The sequence below is a fragment of the Balaenoptera borealis genome (assembly GCF_965194805.1).
Source record: "Balaenoptera borealis genome assembly, chromosome: 1".
NCBI lineage: Eukaryota > Metazoa > Chordata > Mammalia > Artiodactyla > Balaenopteridae > Balaenoptera > Balaenoptera borealis.
Genome location: NC_138860.1, coordinates 146,890,836 through 146,906,796, shown reverse-complemented (window position 1 = coordinate 146,906,796; position 15,961 = coordinate 146,890,836). Strand labels below are relative to the sequence as shown.

Here is a 15,961-nt window from a genome sequence, read left to right as displayed (position 1 = left end):
TTTCGCTCCTTTGGGAAAAATATGAAAGAGAAAGGACTGGGCTGTGGTGGTAAAAAAAACCCCACTGGACTTGAAGTGAAACTACCAGAATTTAAGTACTTATTGTTTTCCATATAAGCTATGTCATGCTGTGTGAGCCACTGCTCACCTGAAATATGGGGTAATGATGCTCACCTCCCAGGACTGTTGGGAAGCTCGATAGAAGTATTCCAGAAATAAAAGAGTCTTTTATATTTTTAGTGTTGAATAAACATGAGTTGTTATCACTCTAAAGGGCAATGAATTAGAGTCGGGGGACATAGGACCTGAATTCTGCATCTGCCGCTAAGTAGATGGGTTGACCTTCATGAATGATTTACCTCTTGGAGATTCATTTTCCTCACATCATTCAAGAAATATTCACAAAACCTCTCTTATGAGGCAGGTACTGTGAATCATTCTGTAAAGTGTTAGTCAAACATAATGGATAAACACTATGTTATTGACTAGTTACTACAGTACTTGTTAATTATGTGAATTATACAACTTTATCATTTCAGTGTGGTATCTTCCCCTACGATCTATATTTCTAGGTTATATAATCTGAAATTTTAATCTTCTATTCTAATTTATATTTCCCAGTTTCTGAATATTAAATATCTTAAATTTCTACTTGACTATTTTAGTATAGCAATATTGAGTAAGCTGCTGCAAATACTTTATAGGATGAAATGTGATAGTGATATATAAAAACACAAATAAGAGTGGAGGAAAATCCTCCAGGATTAAAATTCACTAGATTTGCCTGCATTCGTTCCAAGTAATTCTCAAGTCATTCTCTGGTTACCCAATCTCAAACCTATCCTAATGTGAGGATTAAAATAGAGGTACTTGCTTTTATAAGATTAAATAATGCCAAAAAAAGGGAAGATACACTCTAGGAAGGTTGCTTTAATTCATACATATTATAAAGAACAATATCAGCAGTTTTTCTGGTAACTAGTTTTGAGGGAAGAAAAAATATTGAAATCAAAGAGTGCTCTTTGAACACTGTGGAATTGGTGGTAACTCCCACAGGGAAAGGGCTTGGGGGGAGAAGGGGAAAGAGGAGGGCTTGACTGGCCAAAGGCACTACTTTTATGGAACACCTACTATGCTAAGTGTCTTACAGCTACTGACACATTAAATCCTCACATGCATGTAAGGGAGACAACACCATCCCTCTTCACAATTGCCCAAGTCCACATGGCTATGGAATTCAGACCCCAATTTTTCTGACCAAATTTGCACCATCTTTCCACTCCAGGGTGCTGATTCCCTTCCTAACTTTGCTGAGTATTAACACATCTCTGGCAACAGCCCCTTCTGCTGTCCTAGGATGCCCCTGAAATGCAGATGAGTTTAATGGGGACACAGTACACCCAACCCACATTCTCTTTCCTTCCTGTCTGACTCCTGGTCCATAGCTATTTCACACCAGCCACATACAGGACAGAGTAGACTTAATAAAGAAACAGCCTGAGTCTCAGTGTATGCTCCATCCAGGGTGAGGAGGAGAAAGCTTCTAGTTGTTCTTAGGAGGAACTGTCTTTCATTTTAGAGGCTTGTATTATGTGGGACAACTCAGGTTGATATAATAGAAGGAGAACACAATTGGGTCATAAAGATACTAGTTGAAACCCAGACTATATAGCAGCACTTTCTATAATGATGGAAATATTCTACATCTGTTCTGTCTAATATGGTAGCCACTAGCCACGTGCAGCAATAGAGCACTTGAAATGTGGCTAGTGCAGCTGAGCAACTCAGTTTTTAATTTTATTTAGAATTAACTCATTTAAATTTAGATGACCACATGTAGCTAGTGGCTGCTGAGTTGACAGCACAGCTCTCTTACTGCCTAACTGTGTGACCTTGAACAAGTCACTTCATTTCTCTGAGCCTGAGATCACTCATCTGTTCATGATCCTGCCGCCTCACAACTTCATTGGACTGACAAGGTGAGAAAAGAACCACGTGAGCGCCTAGCACAAAACGTTGCACTTAACAAGTACTCAAGAGACTTTAGTTGAATCTGAAAATACGAATCTCATAGCAGTCCAAGAGAAATGCATGTTAAAAGTCTAAGCCTGGATTTTTCTCCAGAATTGATTCCTTATGATTGCTTTATTCATCCAAACGTCATTTGCCTGCCGAGAATGACCTCTAAGAAAATGAGGGCTGAAGATAGCCACACTAGTTAAAGGACTGTGGGTACCATCCCTACTTCTGACTGCCCTGCTTCCCCCTGGAGTTCTAACATGTCATTTTCTCCAGGTGGTAATGATGGGAGGAGCTAAATGCAGGGGGAAGTGCTACGCATCTGATGTAGCCACACATCATAGAGAGTTTTGCCAAAAAATTCCCTCCTCCTCCACTTTTTAAACACATTGCTTTCAGGAAAATTTGCCCATCTGGTTCTGATTCATCTGCACTTAACTCATCAGAGGGCGGTGTTGTAATACCAGACTGACTGAAAAGTTACAATTCACATATCCCACAGCCTCTTTCCTTAGAAACAGGAGAATGGGTTTGGCCAGTAGATGGGACAGAGGGCATGAGATGGCAGTTCCAGCTCTGCTACAAACTCTCTGTATATGAGTACATCCTTCATTTCTGGGGTCTGGGCATCCCCTCCTGGGAAATGAGGGTTTCAACTGAGTGGCAGCTCAATTACGCAGTGATAGTTCTCTAGTGTGGAAAAGCCGAGTAGTTTTACAAAGAGCACTATTATCACTAAGAACTTACACAAAATTGGACAGTTTGATGAAAGAAGTCTAGAATATGTTTTGTAATGACCCCCCAGAAAAAAGGAAATGTGGTCATCAGAAATTCAGAAAAATCAAACAATCTGAGACTGACCTTGCTCTTTAACTGATAAAATCACTAGATTACTAAACAAGGTCTGATATTTGAATAGCTCTACGTTGAATAAAGTCTTCTGGGATGATCTGATGGATGAAAGAGAGCAGTGAGGACTGGATGGTAGTATGGTTTAAATGGCAAACCCTGGAATTAAATGTAGGTTAGCTTGAAACCAGAAACCTGCTCCCTTTGCACTAAACTATGTTCTTAGACATCTGCTGAATACAGCATATTCAGGTCTTGCTAGGCCTGCCTGGTGGACTGAATACCTCATCGGTTCCTTTATTTCTTTATTTTTTTATTCATTAGTTCATTTAATCATTTCTTCATCCATTACATATTCTCTCAACACTTCCTAAGTGCCAGACCATGAGCTTAGTGTTAAGATAACACAGATGAACAAATAAGATGAGGCTTACAGTCTAGTGAAGAAGATTAAATTTCAGTGGAAATTTCTCACCAACAATCAACACCCAGTCTGACTTTCCTGATTATTTTTCTCTCTTCTCTCTCTCTCTTTAAAGTCATTTGTAGTGCCTTTTCCTCCTCCCAGCTTACCCAGTATTACGATAATGACTTCAAACACCAAGCATTGCTATTCAGGGCACTGTGAAAATGTGTTTTTCTCATCAGTCCTGATGAAATAGTTTCCACTGTCTGTTTCCCTTGCAGATAGCAATCAAAGTCCAGGCACAACAATAAAAAAAAAGTCTAAACTCTTGTCTGATATAGAATCTAAAAGTTGTCCTTGGAAAGTGACACCCAAGGAAATTTAATCACAAATGCTCTTCACTTGGCCCAACCCATTGCTGTTAAATACAGAATATTTGGAATGATTTGTTTCTGGGAGCCGATTTTCCTATTCTTCCCCCTTAGTCTTCCCAGAAGGCCAAAATAAGAGGCCTTTGAAGAATGTTATTCCCTTAAGACCTCTGCTGGGATCTCCAGGGTCTCATACTAGCCTGTAAATCTCACTGTCATCTTTTTACTACCTCCTCTGGCTATAGACCCCTTTATACTGCACCATTCTCTGAGCATTTCAGTTTCTCAGATTGGTTGACTTTACATCACCAGGTCAATGCCTATCACTTACTATCCATACCAGGCCCTATAACTTACTAGTTACATGACCTTGGACAACTATTCACCTCCTGGTCTCAGTGTTCCCAGTGGTAAAACAGGAGTATGCACCTGTGTCTCACAGGATAATTTTGAGGTTAAATCATGTAATATAGCAACACTACAAGGAAATTGATCCTGAACTGGTTGGAGGATTATAAAGTCTCCTCCTCCCTGTCAATCTCTCTTTTCTCTGAATTTTGTAACACTGGTAGCATGCAAACATAGAACTCACAGCCGGAATGGACTTGGAGATGTTCGTCTGAATATTCCATTTCAAATGCTTAGTACACACACATACACACAACACAGACAACACAAACATACACCATACTACACATACAAACCACAAACACACACACACATCCTAAGCTGGGCATTTGGACATTTGCCATTTCAAATTCCAAGGATGGCGTGTCTTCACTGCCCTTGTCTCCTCGTGTGATTTGGCCTTTGTAACTAGGAAAACAGCCCTGGTTCTCAGTCCAAAGATGTTATGAGGAAATGCTGTGGGAAACATAAGGAAAAGGGACGTGCTGTTTTTCTAAAGCCTTTTGTTCTTTGGTGATTTTAGACCTTATTTCCATGTCCACTGGTGATGGTCATTAATAAGTAACTAAAAAGTAATGTATGTACAGAACATTCACCCTCTATCAGGCACCATGCTGGTGTATTACTTACAGGATGCATTTAACCCTTACAACACACCTATACAGCTACAGCTATGAAGCAATCTGGTTGCAGAGGGAGCTGCCATCCCCAATATTCTCTACTGCCAGGGTTCTACCCAGCAGTCAGACTGCCCACTACAAGTTTGATCACTAGCAATTAGAAGAGCAATTGTATATCAAGCTGGGAGTGACCAGTGATTAACCATACAAAGGGCACCATGAGTGTCAGTCTTACTGACATAATGATCCATAAAAAGTAACAAGTGGGCATCCAGGGATCAGGAGATATGAAGGTCTTTGCCATTTCATCATCCTGGTCATGCTTGGTATCTCTCAGAAGCTCACAGTCATTCCAGAGCCCTTGTGATGCCTGGCACTCTTGCCTCCAGACTATAATCAGTAAATATAGTTTTTTTTCCTCAAAATGCAAAGCAGTTTCTGTAAAGACCAAGCCAGATGTTCTTTGCTAACCTGTCACTGACCACTGGGTTGACAGAAAGTTGTGGGCTTTTGCTGGAAAAGGGCAGCGCTAACAATCTGCCCATGTTATCATGTACGACTAGTGTAGGGCATAGCCATGCCAGCCCCAGTGATTTATAGCGGCACTGAGTTGCAATAAACCAAGCAAATGGAATTCCAGTGATATCATTTAGGGAGAAGGCTGTCTTCTTTGGGACAACATAGCCATGTAGATAATATCAAAAACTACTCTTACCCCTTTAAATAACATATACGGAGCACATGTATCCATATCATACATGGAACTTCTGAAGTTCCAAGACAGTGTAAGACTGGCTCCTGTCAGGGTTAACATTTTCTATTACTTGTTCCATCTCAATGCTGGGTCAGATACCCTATGATCAACTTCCTCCCTTCCATTCACGTGGTTTCCAAACTGCTTTCATGTTCATTAATCATTCACAATGACCTTGAAGGGTTATCATTTGTATTTCTCAGATGTGGAAACTATGCATCAGGTAGGATAAGTAACTTACCAAACATCCCACAGCCCACAATGGCAGAGATAGAATGATGCGATTGTTTAGTGTTCACACCACTGCTTCCAGCCAGCCCAGATTTCTATCTGCAAGTTGGTACCAACAAACATTCTGGGGGATGACCTAGGCTATCTGATCTGGGTGAGTGGAAGAAGCAAGGGGGTCCCTTTTAGACATTGCTAGACTCCATTTCTTTCCACATGCTGATCGCAACTGGTCTTTGACTCCAATTCATCTTTAAGTCTCAGCTCAATGCCACTTTCTCAAGGTGGCCTGTCCTGACACCACTATCTAAGTTAGGGTTTCCACCGTTATATGTTCCCACAGCATCTTGTTCTTCCTATTTAGTGATACTCTTCATACTCATAATAGCTTTTTCAGTTGCTATTTTCTTTATTAAGCTATAAGTTAATAAGCTTATTAACTGAAGCAGGGACCATATTTAGCTAGCATAATTCCTAATACCTATTAGGCACTCAATACATGTATAGAATGAAAGAGCAAAATATTTCGTCTCACGGAGAAGTCTGGACAGGGCCAGAGAGTGTCAACCCATCAGTCAGAAGGAGACTTACCAGAAGTAGCCAGGGAGAAGTACAAAAACATGGCCAAGAGCTCAGCAGCTGGTCAAATGATGTAAACCATTTGTTTTCAGGTCTAAACTGGGTCTAGGAGCCAGGAATAGGACCACAGCCGAGGGGAGAAGACCCAGAGCCTTTGTTTCCAGCAGGGTAGTCACTCAAATGCCCCTCTAGGGGCCAGAGGACAAGCATCCCAGCAATATGACCAGGAAAATAAAGTTTACAGCTCTCTGCAGGGCTGTTCAGTTAAAACAGATGGCTCTGTACCTCAACAGATGCTTTCCTTCTTATATGGCCGACCATTTCAAATAGTAGGTGATAGGGAGTTATAGATAGATGCACTGGTGGAATATCATGGCAAAAGGTGTGTTTAAAGAAGATTATTGTTAGGATAGAGAAAAGCCACACAAGAATCAGGAAGATCAGGGACTTCCCTGGCAGTCCAGTGGTTAAGACCTGTGCTTCCACTGCAGGGGACATGGGTTTGATCTCTGGTCGGGAAATTAAGATCCTGGATGCCGTGATGCGTGGCCAAAAAAAAAGAAGAGCATTATTTAAAAAAAAAAAAAAAGAATCAGGAAAACCAGCTAAGATGCTAACAGACAAGAAAGAAGCAATGAGAAAATGAATTCAACAGGGACAATTGGAACAGAATGAAAAGAATTGAAATATATTTCAAAATATATTTCAAAGGTACATTCTGTTGAGCTCGGTAATTGATAGGGTATGTAATAGGATCCCCTTTGGATTTGCTTTCTGTTTACTAAGTACTTTTATATCCTTTACCTCATTTAAGCCTCATAAGAAGCCTGTGTGTTGGATAGATAAGGAAACAGGCTTGAGAACTGACCTGCCCACATTACACAGCTCAGAGAAGTTGGCCTGGGGCTGGAGTCCAGTCTCCTGACCACCATCTCTGAGCCTCCAGACAGCATCAGGCCATTGTGTATCCCAGAGTTCAGGTTACAGAAATGAGCTCACCTCACTCCTCAAGGATTAAGCAGGCTTTGATCTAGTTTGTGTATTCATGTTTATGTAAATGCATATTTATAGGCCTGCATTTCCCAGAAGAGAGGTCGGAGGATTCCCATCAGCTCTGGGAGTGTGATAACAGCCTCAGCAGCTGCTGCACCAAAGACCCCAGTGCCTCTCGACAGGCTCCGCTCCCTGTGAGTCAGGCCTGTTCTTCGTCTTTACTGTTTTTCCTGATTACTAAAGAAATTCCAGGGTCATTGTAAAATATCCAAAGAAGAAATTTTAAAAAGAGAAAATACTATATACTCTGTGACAACTTACTTTTTTATTTGATAATGTAATACAAAACACCCACTGACATTTATGGATCCTCTGTTAGTTGCCAGGAACTGGATGAGTCACTTTAAATGAGCATCTCATTTAATCCTCAAAACAGTCTCCAACAAGTGCTATTATTACCGCTCTTCTACAGATGAGGAAACCAAGGCTCCCATGGAGTCATGTACCCAAGTTCACAGAGATGGTGAATGGCAGAGACAGCATTCTGGGCAGGTCCTATGATCCAGAATGCACACACCTAACTGCTGCTGTGTATCTGGGATATCTTTCCAAGTCAGACATATTCAATCATATCTGTTTCTTGAAGAAAAGTTTGTTGTCTTCTTCTACTCCCCAAAATGTTTCTTGGGTTTAGTTAACTAGAGTAAAGGGGCCAATCCATAATTCATTTTCTTTTCAAGGTTTTGAAAATACATTTTTTTTTATTGAAGTATAGCTGATTTACCATGTTGTGTTTCTTTCATGTGTATAGCAATTGATTCAGTTATACATACATATGTATCTATTTTTTTCAGATTCTTTTCCCTTATAGGTTATTACAAAATATTGAGTATAGTTCCCTGTACAATAGTAGGTCCTTGCTGGTTATCTATTTTATATATAGTAGTTTAAAAAAAAAAAAAAAAGCAGTCACATTCTTCAGCTAATAGGTTTTCTCGTATCTACTTGCTGAGTCAGAAATCTAAACTTAAATAGGTTTTCTCGTATCTACTTGTTGAGTCAGAAATCCTCATAGTTATGTCCCCTTACTTGTGATAGACAAATCACGTGGCTAAAACAGGAAGCTCAAATCTTGGGTTAGGTCCTGGCTACACTATTAGTTTACTGAGTAATCAGAAGCAATACCCTCTCTGTCTGCATCTCAGTTTCCTCAACTTTATGATGAGAAGTTTGGGTGGTCTCTGAGGACCCTTCCAGTTCTGACCCACCACATGTTGTCTCTCGTGACTTTCTGGAATGTGGATGGGCTTATTTTATAAGATCCTTTATTTAAAACAAAATTTAAACTTTCATAGTAACATTCAGAATAGTAGAATGGCCGGGGAAAGGAGATGAATGGTGTATTGGTTTTCGAAGGCCATTGTAACAAATAAGCACAAACAGTGGCCAGAAATAACAGAAATTTATTGTCTTAGTTCTGGAGACTTTGAAATCATGGTTTTCACAGGGTTTTATTCCCTCCAGACTCACTAGAGGAGAATCTACTCCTTGCTCTTTTCAGCTTCTGGTGCCTCTTGGCTTACACTACATCCCTTCAATCTGTTTCCAGTCTCTGTGGTCATGTTGCCTTCTCCTCTTCTTCTGTGTCAAATCTCCCTCTGCCTCTCTCTCATAACATTTGTGTTTGTATTTAGGGCCCACCCAGGTAACCCAGGACATCCCCATCCCTAGATCCTTAACTTAATCACATTTGTAACAACCCTTTTCCAAAGAAGGTCACATTTACAGGTTCCAGGGATTAGGAGCTGATATCTTGGGAAGCTGTTGTTCGGTCTATTATGCAGAAGCACTGAAAACCCCATTTCAACTGCTCCATGATGACACTCAAGGTGATCTCTCAAGGACATCATCATGAACAACAAAGGCCAACAGACATAAATACAAACATGCTGTGGGTATTTGATAGGGGAGAGGAAGGAAAGCAGAAGGAAAAGGTCAAGAGAGGTTGATTGCAATGGAATTGTTGTGTAATGGAGAGAGTGCTTGCTACCTGAAACAACACACAAGTGCATCACACTGACTGGCTGAAGGGTTCCACCTCCACAAACCAGGGCAAGACTACCACAGAACCCTAGATTGCCCAACCAATGAGAAGTTTTATGACACTAACCGTTTATTGTAAAATCAAACAACTTCTTGGTGCCAGAATTCTTCCCCTCTGACCCATTCAATTCCCTACAATACATTTAATTATTTTCTTTAAGGAAAAAACAAACCACACTTTTCATTCCCACTAATACTACACATACGCTCCTTAAACTGGCATAGGATTTACCAGCTCATCTTTTCTCTGGAGAGTTCACTAACTTCAGGAAGTGTTCTTAAAAATAAATGCCCAAGCAATATTTTAGTAAACCTGAAGAAGTCTACCTTTCTGGAAATTTGGATTCAAGACGGGATTCTACCAGGTACAAACTGGGTGCCTTTGGGTAAGTTATGCTGTACTCAACCATTCAACCACTGAAAAGTTGGCCCCTCCCAGCCACCTGCTCTCTCCCTTGGTTTAGAATAATGTTGAAAAATGTCTTATATCCACTTCTAAACTCTGAGTTCCCTGATGACAGGGAAAATGTCTTGAAGAAGATAATGGCTGATTTACTGAGCCTCATGTTCCATCCAGCACTCAGTAAAGTCTCTATGAATCATGAAAATGATTCCCGTTTTAAAATGAGGAAATGTAATGCTTAGAGAGATTAGTTGACTATTCGAGATGGTACAACTAAAGAAAGAGGAAGTTAGGATTCACACCCTAAGCCCAAATTTCATACTCTTTCTCCCAGATCACACTCCCTCCCTTTATCTCTAGCACCTAGTACAGTATCCAGAACATGGGACACTCTGGAGGAAATAATAGTTGATGGGTATGAATAAATTAAAAAGTGGAAGATGGAAGCAAGGACTTGTTTACACTATGCATGAGCTATGCTACCTCTGCAATGTTGGAAATCACAGGTATATGTGTGAGAGAGGGCAAGCAGAGGCAGACAGAGAGAGCAGTGATATACAAAATAAAGCCTTACAAATTACAACTCTCTACACTGCCTAAAGCAATTTTCACAGGGATTGCTGCATTTGATTCTCACAAAATACCTGGGAAGTACGAAATGTCAGGAAGTGGATTCTCACTTTTAGTAATAGAAATACAATCTGAGGTGTTACCTAACTACAATTCCTAAGTGGTAGGGACAGGATTCAAAGCCAGGTCATAGGACATCTTGTCCAGTACTTTTCCCACTGGGCAGCACTGCTCCCTCTCGCCATGGACTCTCCTCTTTGGCCACAAATCCCTTACCTATAGCTTGCTCACAGGCTCTGGGGCCAGAAGCTTTCTGCCACCATAAGTAAACACACACACACACGCGCACACACACACACACACACACATGCACATTTCCTTTTGCTATATTTACAATGCCCTAGGGCTGAAGAAACAAGGATGGGGAGCCTGGGGAAGGTATAGAGAATCTGTAAAGGGTACAGGAACCAGACTAATGATATTGTCATCACAGCTTTCCCAGAAGTTCTTGAGAATTTTTTCTAATGGTTACTATAAATTTACTGTATATGTATATATATTTCTAGGTGTGACTCATGGCCATGACTTAAGAAAAGTCACAGATCATCCAATACAGTCACTGTGTCCTTAAAAAGCTTCAAAGTCAGACCTGGGTGAACAGCCAGCTCACCCATCCTCTTGCTGTGGGACAGTGGACCAATTTCTCTCATTTTATCTGTAAAAAAGAACTACAGAATGATTTTATGTATAAAAGTGATCATCAGTATAACATGCCTAACACTATTCAAGCAGATAATTATTATTCAACTTATTCAGTTAACCATTAACTTCTTATATAAAATGGATATATTTACATATCAATTCTTTGAAAATGTAACAACTCCACTTCATTAGTTCAATAACTCTAGTAGGTCGCAAGTTATAAGTTAATTAGATGTAGCTTGTAAGTTCCTCTAGACTATAACCCCCATGAGGATGGGAATGTTTTTTTTAATTTAACATTCTATTCTCAATGTAAGATACAGTGTCTGATACATATTAAGCAGTCAGTCAATGGGTGGTAGAGAAGGTTAAAAATAAACAACGCATCGGACTGAGTAAAAATATCAATATATGCAACTACAACTTTTACTCATATGTATGTAAAGGGGGTTTCAAAAGAAGCTCCTTGAATGTATATTCTAATTGAAATTCACCTTTTGCTTCAATTGTAGAAGACTTAAAAAATATTGTTGCTTTTGCTTAACACCAAGAAATCAAACTTATGGTTTTGTGTAACAAATTTATAATTCCTAAATTATCATGTACTATATCAGATATGTGGTGGGCATTTGTAGTTTTGCTGACTTATTTTCTTTTCCCTTATCATCTGGACAGGTCAACACAATTTTCTTTTGGCAACCTCCTTACTGCAGTCTCAGTCCATTCAGAGAGGGCTGATCCCCACTTCTGGATCCAAGGGTGAGAGTATGACTCACCAACCAATGAGAATACAACAGCACCCTGTACACTGTGACTGGCCCAGATAAGAGCATATAATGGGCAATTCCTGGATTTGAGTTAGATTATTGGAACAGCATCTCTGTCTTCCAACTGATATTGTCAAACTGGTAAAATATATGCCTGAGGACCTGAAAATGTTATCTTGTTGCCAAAAGAATTTGCTTGAGAATGAAGCCAGTCAGAGGAAAGCAGGTCAAGATAAGGAATGAGGCAAGTTGCTAAAGAATCTGGGTCCAGCCATGTCAGGTAAGTGAGCTAATTAATTTCCGTCTTTGTTTCTTTAAGTCAGTTTCAATGTGTTTCTTTCTTAAACAACCAAAAAAGTAATTCTGATACATATTATCACATCAAAATCACCAACGGTTTAAGAAAAATTGATAGGGGAAATAATATAAAATTGGGACAACTCTATCCGTTAATTAATTTTGCTGTGTAGGATAAGAGCATGATCATTTGCTTTTCAAGAGCAACTAATATTCAATCATATGATCATCTCAACAGATGTAGAAAAACCAGTTGACTAAATTCAATATCCATTTATAATAAAAAACTCTCAATAAAGTGGGTATAGAGGGAACATACCTCAATATAATAAAGGCCATATATGACAAACCTACAGCCAACATCATACTCAATGGTGAAAAGTTAAAAGCTTTTCCTCTAAGATCAGGAACAAGACAAGGATGCCCACTCTTACAACTTCTATTCAACATAGTATTGAAAGTCCAAGCCTTAGTGATAAGGCAAGAAAAAGAAATAAAAGGCATCCAAATTAGAAAGAAAGTAGAAAAACTGTCACTATTTGAAAATTGCATGATATTATATATAGAAAACCCTAAAGACTCCATCAAAAAACTATTAGAACTAATAAATGAATTCAGTGAAGTTATAGGAAACAAAATTAATATAAGAAATATATTACATTTCTATACACTAATAATGAACTATCAGAAAGAGAAATTAAGAAAGCAATCCCATTTACAATTGCATCAAAAAGAATAAAATACCTAGGAAGAAATCTAACCAAGGAGGTGAAAGACCTGTACTCTGAAAAGTATGGCATTGATGAAAGAAATTGAGGACAACATAAATAAATGGAAAGATGTACTGTGCTCATGGATTGGAAGAATTAGTGTTAAAATGTCCTTACTATCCAAAACAATCTACAGATTCAGTGCAATCTCTGAATACCCATGGCATTTTTCACAGAAATAGAACAAAGAATCCTAAAATTTGTATGGAACCACAAAAAACCCTGAATAGCCAAAGCAATCTTGAATAAGAAGAACAAAGCTGAGGGTATCACACTCCCTGATTTAGAACTATACTACAAAGCTATGGTGATCAAAACAGTAGGGGATTAGCACAGACACACAGATTAATGGAACAGAACAGAGAGCTCAGAAATAAACCCACACTTATACAGCCAACTAATCTATGACAATGGAGGCAAGAATATACAATAGAGAAAAAAAAGCATCTTCAATAAATGGTGTAGGGAAAACTGGACAGATACTTGCAAAAGAATGAAGCTAGACCAGTTTCTTATGCCATATACAAAAGAAACTCAAAATGAATTAAAGACTTAAATGTAAGATCTGAAACCATAAAACTTCTAGAAGAAAACATAGGCAATACACTCTTTGACACCAGTTTTAGCAATACTTTTTGGATACCTCTCCTCAGGCAAGGGCAACAAAAACTAAAATAAACAAATGGGACTACATCAAACTAAAAAGCTTTTACATACCAAAGGAAACCATCAACAAAATAAAAAGGCAACCTACTGAATAAGAGAAGATATTTCCTAATAATAAGTCTAACAAGGGGTTAATATCCAAAATATATAAAGAACTCATACAACTCAATATCAGTAAAACGCAAACAACCCAATTAAAAAGTGAGCAGAGGACCTGAATAGAATTTCCTCTTAAAAAAAGATATACAGATGGCCAATAGGCACATGAAAAAAATGCTAAACATCACTAATCATCATGGAAATTCAACTCAAAACCACAATGAGATATCACCTCACACCTGTCAGAATGGCTATTATCCAAAAGACAAGAAATAACAAGTGCTGGCAAGGATGTGGAAAAAGGGAAACCTTGTGTACTGTTGGTGAGAATGTAAATTTATACAACCACTATGGAAAACAGTATTAAGACTCTTCAAAAAGTTAAAAATGAACTATAATATAATCCAACAATTTCACTTCTGAGTATTTATTCAAAGAAAATTAAAACACTATTTTGAAAAAATGTATGCACCTCAGTGTTTATTGTAGCATTATTTATAATAGCCAAGATGTGGAAGCAACCTAAATATCCATTGATAGATGAAAGGATAAAGAAGATACACACACACACACACACACACACACACACACACACACACACACACAGAATGGAATATTACTCAGCCATAAAAAGAATGAAATCTTGCCATTTGCAACAACAAGGATAGACCTAGAGGGTATCATGCTAAGTGAAATAAGTCAGACAAAGAAAGACAAATATCATATGATTTCACTTATACGTGAAATGTAAAAAACAAAACAACCAAACATAAAACAGAAACAGACTCATAGACATAGAGAACAAATTGGTGGTTGCCAGAGGGGAGGGGAATGAGGATCAGTGAAATAGTGGAAGGGGATTAAGAAGTACAAATTTCCGGTTATAAAATAAATAAATTACAGGGATGTAATGTACAGCATAGGGAATATAGCTAATAATATTGTAATAATTTTGCATGGTGACAGATGGTAATTAGACTTATTGTGGTGATCATTTCATAATGTATATAAATATCAAAACACCATGTTGTACCTGAAACTAATATAATATTTTAAGTCAATTATACTTCGATTAAAAAAAAAAGAACATCTAACATTGATTGCATTAATTGAGGACAGTCAATATTTATGAACACTGGGCAAGGTTCTCACACAAACATGTGCAGGGCTAGCAATTGACTTTGAGGGTTGACACAATGAAAAAATGCCAATGCATGAGGATGGATGGGTTTTCCTTCAAAGGGCCATTAAGTTGGCTCTCTCTTATTTCTGGCATGAAGCATGCAAGTGACTCTGAATGCCTTTATTAAAAAGTGAATTAAAGGTCAGAAGTGAATTTCCCTTAGTCCTTAATTTCCTGTGTGTATGCCAAGGGCAGGAAGGGGAGGGGGTGTTGGGGGGAGGGCACAATTTGTTAAACACCAGATGAGGATCCATGGCTGGGAGAGCTGTACCACAGGACTTGGCCACCTGGGCCTGGAGGCTGAAGCTGTGGAAAATGGTTCCACATTCCTGTGGTGGAATGTTTCTTATTGTCAAGGATGATAGTTGAAGGAGTGATTAAAAAGGGGGAAAAATCAGGGCTTGTCATTTAAGCATATGAGGTGTAACAGTGAGAAACAGCTGCTCAGCTTTCATTACATGTAGGCAATTGAGGACATAGAAAAATTCCAATATCACTTTCCACTTTTTGGTTTGATTCTATTATTATATGTCTTTGAAACAGTCCCCTGCCACTGAGCTTTCTTATAAGTGCTAGGTTATCACAAGGAGTCAAGCTGATTTGGGATTGAACAAAGGCTCTGCCACTGACTTTCTGGATACTACACAGTAAATCACCAATTCTCTGAGCCTCACTTTAAAGTCAGAATGCAAACTCTCCCTCTAGGATGGTGTGAGAACTGTGTAATGATGCACACAGAAGTACCTTAATAAAGCCTGTGCATGTAGGAATACAACAAATAGTTTTCCTTCCCTCCCTTCTCTGGTTCACATCATTCAGCAAACATATTAAGGCACAAGATGGTGGAATGGAGCAGACTCATGATTGGGGTCAGACAGCTGGAATTTGTATCTTACATCTGCTATTTACCACCCATGAGACTCTGACTTTTTCTTTTTTAAGGTTCAGGGTTTTTTTAATCTTTAAAATGAGCATAATCACTATTGTCTCCTCTACTTTACAACATTGTTAAAAGGATAAAAGGAATCAATAAATTTTAAAATACTTTGTAAATGGACATGTGTCAGATATATGTGTGTGTGCATACATATATACACACATGTATGTATAGTTATATATCTATCAAATTGTACATGATATAAAAGACATACTAAAAAATTTACAAACATTAAAA

General features: G+C 38.7%; 1 long non-coding RNA gene across 1 annotated transcript; it reads left to right on the top strand.

The window, feature by feature from the left end:
- Positions 1–8,105: 8,105 nt before the first annotated feature.
- LOC309613517 lies at positions 8,106–15,241 on the top strand. Its single transcript, XR_014235771.1, has 2 exons — positions 8,106–8,216; positions 8,263–15,241. It is a non-coding gene; the product is annotated as an uncharacterized lncRNA (long non-coding RNA).
- Positions 15,242–15,961: the final 720 nt, after the last annotated feature.